Raw genomic sequence first — 11,208 nt, 5'->3', positions numbered from 1 at the left:
GGCCCCGGACTAGTGATGTTGACTTGACGACGGCGCACAGGCTGCGAATGAACGTCCCTGTGCGTCGTCGTCAAGGCAACGTCACTAGTCCGGGGCCGGGCACGAAGCGTGGAGAAGAGGCCCCCCCAGTGAAACTGAACAGCCCGCAATGACTAATCCTCCCCACCGGGCGGTCCCTGCAGCATAGATGGCCCGGACCAGCTCACCTTAACTTCCCACCAAGGGGAGGTGAGTACAAAACAAAAGGGGGGGGGGGCTGGATGATGACGAAGGCCACAGTGGTCTTCAACCTGCGGACCTCCAGAGGTTTCAAAACTACAACACCCGGCATGCTTGGAATTTTAGTTTTGCAACATCTGGAGATCCGCAGGTTGAAGATCACTGATGAAGGGCTGACAGGCGGAGAGTTCACTCGAGTATAAGCCGAGGGGACGTTTTCAGCACGAAAAATCATGCTAAAAAACTCGGCTTATACTCGAGTATATACGGTATGTTCTGACTTTCAAATGTTGCAATTTGTTCGTATTGACAAAACTTAATGAAACTGAATGATAAAAAAAAAAAAAAAAAAAAAAAAGATATAAAGTGATCAAAAAAGTCATACAGTGGGGATCAAAAGTTTGGGCACCCCAGGTAAACATTTGTATTAATGTGCATAAAGAAGCCAAGGAAAGATGGAAAAATCTCCAAAAGGCATCAAATTACAGATTAGACATTCTTATAATATGTCAACAAAAGTTAGATGTTATTTCCATCATTTACACTTTCAAAATAACAGAAAACAAAAAAATGGTGTCTGCAAAAGTTTGGGCACCCTGCAGAGTTAATACCATGTACTGCCCACTTTGGCTAGTATCACAGCTTGTAAAGACTTTTTGTAGCCAGCCAAGAGTCTTTCAATTCTTGTTTGAGGTATCTTTGCCCATTTTTCCTTACAAAAGTCTTCCAGTTCTTTGAGATTTCTGGGCTGTCACGCACTGCTCTTTTAAGGTCTATCCATAGATTTTCAATTATGTTGAGGTCAGGAGATTGTGAAGGCCATGGCAAAACCTTCATTTTACGCATCTTGATGTAATCCCCCCGTGGATTTCAAGGTGTGTTTAGGATCATTATCCATTTGTAGAAGCCATCCTCTCTTTAACTTCAGCTTTTTCACAGATGGCATCAAGTTAGCATCCAAAATTTGCTGAAATTTTATTGAATCCATTTTTCCTTCTACTCGTGAGATGTTCCCTGTGCCACTGGCTGCAATACAACCCCAAAGCATGATTGATCCACCCCCATGCTTAACAGTTGGACAGAGGTTATTTTCATTAAATTCTGTTCCCCTTCTTCTCCAAACGTACCTTTGCTCATTCTGGCCAAATATGTTCAATTTTAACCTAATCGGTCCACAGAACTTGTTTCCAAAATGCATCAGGCTCTATATTTTCATTTGCAAAGTTCAAACACTGATTTTTGTGGTGAGGACATAGAAGAGGCTTTCTTCTGATGACTCTTCAATGAAAACCATATTGTACAAGTATCTCTTTATAGTGGAATAGTGTACCACAACTCCAGTGTCTGCCAGATCTTTCTGGAGGGATTGTGGATTTTGAATTGTTTTTCTCACAATCCTGCGAGCTGTTCTGTCTGATATTTTTCTTGGTCTTCCAGATCTTGCTTTAACTTCCACTGTTCCTGGTGACTGCCATTTCTTTCTGAACAGAGGATATTGACATCAGAAAACATTTTGCTATCTTCTTATAGCCTTCTCCAGCTTTCTGAGTGTCAACTATTTTCAGTTTCAGATTTCTAGACAACTGCCTAGAAGAACCCATGGTGCTGATTGTTGGGGCAAGGTCAGATGAGTCTGGGCATTTAAAACCTTTGAGATTGACATCACCTGGTCTTCCCAGATGATAATTGAGAACAATCCATGACACTGGCAGGTCTCAGCTTTGCAAAGGGGGCAGTGCATGCTATAAATTCTGCAGGGTGCCCAAACTTTTGCAGACACCATTTTTTTTTTGTTCTCTGTTATTTTGAAAGTGTAAATGATGGAAATAAAATCTAACTTTTAACGTTACGAAAATCAGAAAAAAGGAGATGTATGGTCCTTCAGCCAGTAATGTATATGCCCTTGGAGACAATTTACCAAAATAATAACACTACTAAAATCTACCAATGAGGCCACAGAGAACGCATTAAGCTAAAAAATGTATAATTTTATTAATAAAGATAATAAGAAAAACAATGCCTCACGATACAGTGCTCAGAAAGGTATCAGATATAGCACTGAATAATGAACAACAGACCAAGGGAAGGGGTTTGGGGTACAGGTGAAGAACCTGACCTAAACGACCCTACCTAGTCTAACCCCTTGCCCTCACTACAATAAGTGTGGACAGGGAGTAGGGATAATATAAGTCACATAAACATGAAAAATGAACAATGCAATGACTTAATATGTGTATATTCTTACTCCTAATGACCTACGCGTTTCACCCTTACTTATAGTTAGGGGTTCATCAGGGCTCAGGGGAGCAGTCAACATATCACAAATAATAATCAAAAAAACTCTATAAAAAAGTGGTAAACAAACAAGTGAAGCACACGTGATACAAAGGTATAGTAACCGCACATTGATACTGAGTAATGATAGATAGATGTATGAGAAGTAGATAAATCATCCCACACTGGCCACAATGGAAGAAATGTGGATCCTTAATTGTACTATGAGTAGATGAAGAATATGTCCCTTGTCCAAAGTAAGTACTGTAAAAATAAGATCACAAGACCACCTGTCAGAGTTCCATATTTTAACAAAAATGTCAAATGCATGAAGTATAAAGTATAAAAAATATTAATAATATATACCTCCAAGAGTAATTGGGTAGATATGAAATAGCCCAGCATCGTATTATAGATATAGTGCCACAAGGATCACTGTTTGCCACACCCTATGTTAATGAATGTGCTGGGACCTGATAAATAAATACATCAAAGTTAACTTAGGTAAAGAAAACCACAGATGACACCAAAACAGATAATGAGCCAGTCTTACCCATATATGATGGTAATAGGCTAAAAACTGATGACTGGTGTGACACACCAAATATAATAGTACAAAATGTTGGGCCGAAGGTACTATAAAGGTAAAGGCAAAAACAGAATATAACTATCTAAATTATGTGGACATGAGCATAAGCCAATATAGGCAAAAACAAGAAAGAGCTTACCCCCTGACCAGATAATATACAGCGTCAGGACAGAGAGAGGTGGATTTATAGATGGATTAGAAACACTTCCAGCAGAGTACTAGAGATAAAACCAAAAATATAAAATAAAACACCATATGACCAACAGGTGTTATTATTGCCATATCACTATAGCCCCAAAAATACAAACAAATGTAGTATAATATATATATTGCCTACCCTAATGTGGGATGTTTAGAGTATCAGGCAGTCCAGGATACAAGATGAATAAGGTAATGAGAGAACCTGGTATCACCTCCCTAATATGGAGGCTCCAGAGGAGACGATAACTCCTGCAATGGAATAATATAATATAAGGGGTATATAGTTACCAAAGGTGTAGGTCACATGATGTATGCAAGGCAGTGCAGCCACAATGCACTCACCCAATCCCCGGTGTCCCATGTGTGGACTCAGTGCGCGGCGTCAACATTGAACGCCGCGAATCTGATTAAAAAGCCGCGGGACCGGAAGCGGAAGTGACAGGAGATATGTATCTGCGCATGTCCGGAGTCAATGGAACGCAATGCGCTTCAATCGGCGCATGAGTGGATAGACAAACCCCAAAACGAGGCTTGGATGTGATGCGATTCACCCCGCGCATGCGCCCTATGTGGATGTCAGAAAAATAAATAAAAGTATGGGACGTATAGGAGACTGAAATCTTAACTCATAGCTAAGGATAATGTACATTTAGAAAATTATAGATGTATATAAACTGGGCCAATGTGGAAATGCTAATGAAATAGGGTAAGTACAATCTAAGAATGGTAAGCATAAGATAAACTAAACGATGGATGTATAATCATAAATAAATGAATAAATAATTAAATAGCTAGATAAATGGCAGGTGAGTGAAGACACTTACATCAGTCAGAAGATGTATTACACAAGATGGGAGAATTGTAATATAAAAAATGTCCATAATCACATCAAATGAAAGGGCAAAAAGATAATTGGTCATTAAGACCATAGGGGGTGGTAGTCTTTAGCCGGTATATCCAGCGTGTTTCGGCTTGTAATAGTCTTTTGTCCAGGTCACCGCCCCTAATGTCGGGTTTGAGAACTTCAATGACTTGGAAATCCAAATTAAAGGGGGTGTCCGCATGATGCCTAAGCATATGAAGCGACAACGGTTTTTCCCTCTTATGTCTGATGTCACTCATGTGTTCGAGTACCCTACGCCTTACCTCCCTCATGGTCTTGCCAACATAGCTTAAGGGACAGGGACAAGTAGCCAAGTAGATGACTTTACTTGTTTTGCAGTTCGCATAGTCATAGCACTTATACATCTTATCAGTGCTAGGACTGAGGAATTCTTTGGAAACACGCATGTATTTGCACGCTTTACATGATCCACATTTGAATGATCCAGATACTTTGCGGTCGAGCCAAGTACCTGGACCTCTTGGGGGAGTGTACAAACTGTGTACCAAAAAATCCCCCAGGTTTTTTCCCCTCCTATATGTAATTCTGGGTGTCTCTTCCACTAAAGAGCCTACTACTGGGTCCGTCTTAAGAATAGGCCAGTGGTTAGTCAAAATTTGGCGTATCTCCTTAGCCGCTGCGTCAAATGTGCCAATAATTCGAGTTGGAAGGTCTTTGTCCCCTACCTTAGGTTTAGAAAGTAAGAGTGTAGATCTGTCCACATGTTTTGTTTCTATATATGCCTTTTTGAGAACCCTGTTAGGGTATCCTCTGTGTTGAAATCTGCTGCGTAACTCCTTGGCCTCATGATGGAAAACTTGTTCCGAGGAACAGTTCCTTTTGAGTCTCAGATACTGTCCCTTAGGGATCCCATTCCTAAGGGAGAAAGGATGGTGACTGGACCACATGAGTAGGCTATTGCCAGCTGTAGGTTTCCTATGGATTTTGGTACTAATGTTGCCATTGCTGCTACGTTCTAGCAGTACATCCAAGAAGACTAGGGAATCCTTGTGGATCTCAAAAGTAAATTTGAGACCCACTGGGTTAGTGTTGAGGGACTGCACAAAATTCTCAAACTCCACTTTGGGGCCGCTCCAGATGACCGCCACGTCATCAATGTAGCGGCCCCAGTAGATGATATGGTGGTGGAAGCGAGAGTTATCCTCCCCAAAAACAATCGCTTCCTCCCACCAGCCCAGGAGCAAGTTGGCATAGGTGGGTGCCACTGGGCTGCCCATGGCAGTGCCCCTGAGCTGGTGGTAGAAGCGTGAGGAAAAAATAAAAAAGTTCCTATTGAGGACAAATTCCAAAAGAGTGAGGATAAATTGATTGTGGGCGGCATGATGGATACTGCGACTACGCAGGTAATGTGCCACTGCACTAATCCCGAAATTGTGGGGTATTGAGCTGTAAAGCGCTTCAACATCAATTGAACATAACCAATAATCTTCCTCCATGACGATGTCCTGGATCTTAAGCAGGAGGTCCATCGTGTCTCGTAAATAGGACGGTAAGCATAATACAAAAGGGCGAAGGACCTCGTCCAAGTAGATGCCTATATTCTGGGTTAAGTTGCCCACTCCGGATACTATAGGTCTACATTTAAGCGGGTCCAAGCCCTTGTGGACTTTGGGTAGTCCATAGAATGTAGCGAGACGTGGTGCATTTGGTAATAGAAAATCATATTCGCGTTCATCAATTAAGCAATCGGTTCTTGCTTGTATCAATATCCCCTTCAGTTCCTTCAGAAAAATAGTGGTAGGGTCCCTTTCTAGAACACGATAGGTCGTCTCATCTGACAGAATACTAGTACACATATTCACATAGGCCTTGTGGTCTAGTATGACCAAATTACCTCCCTTGTCCGAGGGTTTTATAATAATTGTACGATCAGACTGTAGCTCTTTGAGGGCATCTTGTTCAACTCGGGTAAGATTGTGTGTCGGTATCCTGAAATCACACAATCTTGCCTCGATGTCACTACAGACAATGTCTATAAAGACATCGATGCAGTCTCGGTCCCCCGACGGGGCAGGTCTTGTACTCTTAAGATGACAAGTGGAGAAGGGGCCCAAACCAATCCCTCTCTCTGCCTCCTCTAATAAGGAAGCTAAAGTGGAAACACCTCTCAGGTCCTCTTGGTCAATCCCTAATTCTTGGCATGATTTTTTATCATGGTGGAAAAAGAATTTTTTCCACTTTAGCCTTCTACCAAAAAGGTGGAGATCCTTGATCCACCCAAATATATCAGGTTTATTCACAGGGACAAACGAAAGGCCGTGTTTTAACAATGAGATCTCGGCCTCAGATAACAAATGTGAAGATAAATTGATTATCTGGTTGTCCTCAACTGTCACATTCGAGGGGGTACTTGTGTGTCCTTCACTAAAAAACCAGAAGTTGTGGAAGAGGATGTTGGGCCCGATGGTACAGAGGGTACAGCAAAGGATTGTGAACCAGAGCCCTGGGCTTCTCCAGAGTTTCCACGTTTTGTGGATGAGCCCCGCGGTCTTGATTTCTTGCCCCAACCTCTGTTGTTGCCACGATAGGCACCCCGGTACCGAGTGGAGTACGGAGACCGGTTCCATGATTGATAGTTAGGTCTTTCCGAGTCCGAGGCGTCGGTTTCAGAGGATGATATCTCTGTTTCTGTGCCTTGATATGGTTGTTGATTTAAGAAATTATAGGCCTTGTTGTCCCTAAAGTCATTCAGATCCCTAATGAACTGCTTATGCTTTCTATCTTTAAGGGAATGTTTAAATTTTTCAATGTTGTTCTGTAGTTCAGTGTCCTTTTTTGCAAACTCCGGATCTTGTTTTAACTTTAGGGCAATGTCAATACTTTCCTGTAATTTCTTAGTAGTACTATCCAGGGTATTCCTTTCCTCTTCCAACTAAAGATTCATAAATCGAAGCGAACTCTCTGTGGCCTCCTTCTCCCACTTACTCATCAGAGTCGGGGTCCTAGAACGGAGGGCTGGTGATATGGCTATCCTTAAGCCCTTGGGAACAATCCGATTTCAGATGTAATTGTCTAAAGATTGTACCTCCCACCAAGATTTAATCTGGTTTTTATACCAGATTAAATCTTGGTGGGAGGTACAATCTTTAGACAATTACATCTCAAATCGGATTGTTCCCAAGGGCTTAAGGATAGCCATATCACCAGCCCTCCGTTCTAGGACCCCGACTCTGATGAGTAAGTGGGAGAAGGAGGCCACAGAGAGTTCGCTTCGATTTATGAATCTTTAGTTGGAAGAGGAAAGGAATACCCTGGATAGTACTACTAAGAAATTACAGGAAAGTATTGACATTGCCCTAAAGTTAAAACAAGATCCGGAGTTTGCAAAAAAGGACACTGAACTACAGAACAACATTGAAAAATTTAAACATTCCCTTAAAGATAGAAAGCATAAGCAGTTCATTAGGGATCTGAATGACTTTAGGGACAACAAGGCCTATAATTTCTTAAATCAACAACCATATCAAGGCACAGAAACAGAGATATCATCCTCTGAAACCGACGCCTCGGACTCGGAAAGACCTAACTATCAATCATGGAACCGGTCTCCGTACTCCACTCGGTACCGGGGTGCCTATCGTGGCAACAACAGAGGTTGGGGCAAGAAATCAAGACCGCGGGGCTCATCCACAAAACGTGGAAACTCTGGAGAAGCCCAGGGCTCTGGTTCACAATCCTTTGCTGTACCCTCTGTACCATCGGGCCCAACATCCTCTTCCACAACTTCTGGTTTTTTAGTGAAGGACACACAAGTACCCCCTCGAATGTGACAGTTGAGGACAACCAGATAATCAATTTATCTTCACATTTGTTATCTGAGGCCGAGATCTCATTGTTAAAACACGGCCTTTCGTTTGTCCCTGTGAATAAACCTGATATATTTGGGTGGATCAAGGATCTCCACCTTTTTGGTAGAAGGCTAAAGTGGAAAAAATTCTTTTTCCACCATGATAAAAAATCATGCCAAGAATTAGGGATTGACCAAGAGGACCTGAGAGGTGTTTCCACTTTAGCTTCCTTATTAGAGGAGGCAGAGAGAGGGATTGGTTTGGGCCCCTTCTCCACTTGTCATCTTAAGAGTACAAGACCTGCCCCGTCGGGGGACCGAGACTGCATCGATGTCTTTATAGACATTGTCTGTAGTGACATCGAGGCAAGATTGTGTGATTTCAGGATACCGACACACAATCTTACCCGAGTTGAACAAGATGCCCTCAAAGAGCTACAGTCTGATCGTACAATTATTATAAAACCCTCGGACAAGGGAGGTAATTTGGTCATACTAGACCACAAGGCCTATGTGAATATGTGTACTAGTATTCTGTCAGATGAGACGACCTATCGTGTTCTAGAAAGGGACCCTACCACTATTTTTCTGAAGGAACTGAAGGGGATATTGATACAAGCAAGAACCGATTGCTTAATTGATGAACGCGAATATGATTTTCTATTACCAAATGCACCACGTCTCGCTACATTCTATGGACTACCCAAAGTCCACAAGGGCTTGGACCCGCTTAAATGTAGACCTATAGTATCCGGAGTGGGCAACTTAACCCAGAATATAGGCATCTACTTGGACGAGGTCCTTCGCCCTTTTGTATTATGCTTACCGTCCTATTTACGAGACACGATGGACCTCCTGCTTAAGATCCAGGACATCGTCATGGAGGAAGATTATTGGTTATGTTCAATTGATGTTGAAGCGCTTTACAGCTCAATACCCCACAATTTCGGGATTAGTGCAGTGGCACATTACCTGCGTAGTCGCAGTATCCATCATGCCGCCCACAATCAATTTATCCTCACTCTTTTGGAATTTGTCCTCAATAGGAACTTTTTTATTTTTTCCTCACGCTTCTACCACCAGCTCAGGGGCACTGCCATGGGCAGCCCAGTGGCACCCACCTATGCCAACTTGCTCCTGGGCTGGTGGGAGGAAGCGATTGTTTTTGGGGAGGATAACTCTCGCTTCCACCACCATATCATCTACTGGGGCCGCTACATTGATGACGTGGCGGTCATCTGGAGCGGCCCCAAAGTGGAGTTTGAGAATTTTGTGCAGTCCCTCAACACTAACCCAGTGGGTCTCAAATTTACTTTTGAGATCCACAAGGATTCCCTAGTCTTCTTGGATGTACTGCTAGAACGTAGCAGCAATGGCAACATTAGTACCAAAATCCATAGGAAACCTACAGCTGGCAATAGCCTACTCATGTGGTCCAGTCACCATCCTTTCTCCCTTAGGAATGGGATCCCTAAGGGACAGTATCTGAGACTCAAAAGGAACTGTTCCTCGGAACAAGTTTTCCATCATGAGGCCAAGGAGTTACGCAGCAGATTTCAACACAGAGGATACCCTAACAGGGTTCTCAAAAAGGCATATATAGAAACAAAACATGTGGACAGATCTACACTCTTACTTTCTAAACCTAAGGTAGGGGACAAAGACCTTCCAACTCGAATTATTGGCACATTTGACGCAGCGGCTAAGGAGATACGCCAAATTTTGACTAACCACTGGCCTATTCTTAAGACGGACCCAGTAGTAGGCTCTTTAGTGGAAGAGACACCCAGAATTACATATAGGAGGGGAAAAAACCTGGGGGATTTTTTGGTACACAGTTTGTACACTCCCCCAAGAGGTCCAGGTACTTGGCTCGACCGCAAAGTATCTGGATCATTCAAATGTGGATCATGTAAAGCGTGCAAATACATGCGTGTTTCCAAAGAATTCCTCAGTCCTAGCACTGATAAGATGTATAAGTGCTATGACTATGCGAACTGCAAAACAAGTAAAGTCATCTACTTGGCTACTTGTCCCTGTCCCTTAAGCTATGTTGGCAAGACCATGAGGGAGTTAAGGCGTAGGGTACTCGAACACATGAGTGACATCAGACATAAGAGGGAAAAACCGTTGTCGCTTCATATGCTTAGGCATCATGCGGACACCCCCTTTAATTTGGATTTCCAAGTCATTGAAGTTCTCAAACCCGACATTAGGGGCGGTGACCTGGACAAAAGACTATTACAAGCCGAAACACGCTGGATATACCGGCTAAAGACTACCACCCCCTATGGTCTTAATGACCAATTATCTTTTTGCCCTTTCATTTGATGTGATTATGGACATTTTTTATATTACAATTCTCCCATCTTGTGTAATACATCTTCTGACTGATGTAAGTGTCTTCACTCACCTGCCATTTATCTAGCTATTTAATTATTTATTCATTTATTTATGATTATACATCCATCGTTTAGTTTATCTTATGCTTACCATTCTTAGATTGTACTTACCCTATTTCATTAGCATTTCCACATTGGCCCAGTTTATATACATCTATAATTTTCTAAATGTACATTATCCTTAGCTATGAGTTAAGATTTCAGTCTCCTATACGTCCCATACTTTTATTTATTTTTCTGACATCCACATAGGGCGCATGCGCGGGGTGAATCGCATCACATCCAAGCCTCGTTTTGGGGTTTGTCTATCCACTCATGCGCCGATTGAAGCGCATTGCGTTCCATTGACTCCGGACATGCGCAGATACATATCTCCTGTCACTTCCGCTTCCGGTCCCGCGGCTTTTTAATCAGATTCGCGGCGTTCAATGTTGACGCCGCGCACTGAGTCCACACATGGGACACCGGGGATTGGGTGAGTGCATTGTGGCTGCACTGCCTTGCATACATCATGTGACCTACACCTTTGGTAACTATATACCCCTTATATTATATTATTCCATTGCAGGAGTTATCGTCTCCTCTGGAGCCTCCATATTAGGGAGGTGATACCAGGTTCTCTCATTACCTTATTCATCTTGTATCCTGGACTGCCTGATACTCTAAACATCCCACATTAGGGTAGGCAATATATATATTATACTACATTTGTTTGTATTTTTGGGGCTATAGTGATATGGCAATAATAACACCTGTTGGTCATATGGTGTTTTATTTTATATTTTTGGTTTTATCTCTAGTACTCTGCTGGAAGTGTTTCTAATCCATCTAT

The sequence above is a fragment of the Hyla sarda genome, chromosome 2 (genome assembly GCF_029499605.1).
Source record: "Hyla sarda isolate aHylSar1 chromosome 2, aHylSar1.hap1, whole genome shotgun sequence".
Taxonomy (NCBI): Eukaryota; Metazoa; Chordata; class Amphibia; order Anura; family Hylidae; genus Hyla; species Hyla sarda.
This window is presented reverse-complemented; position numbering follows the sequence as displayed.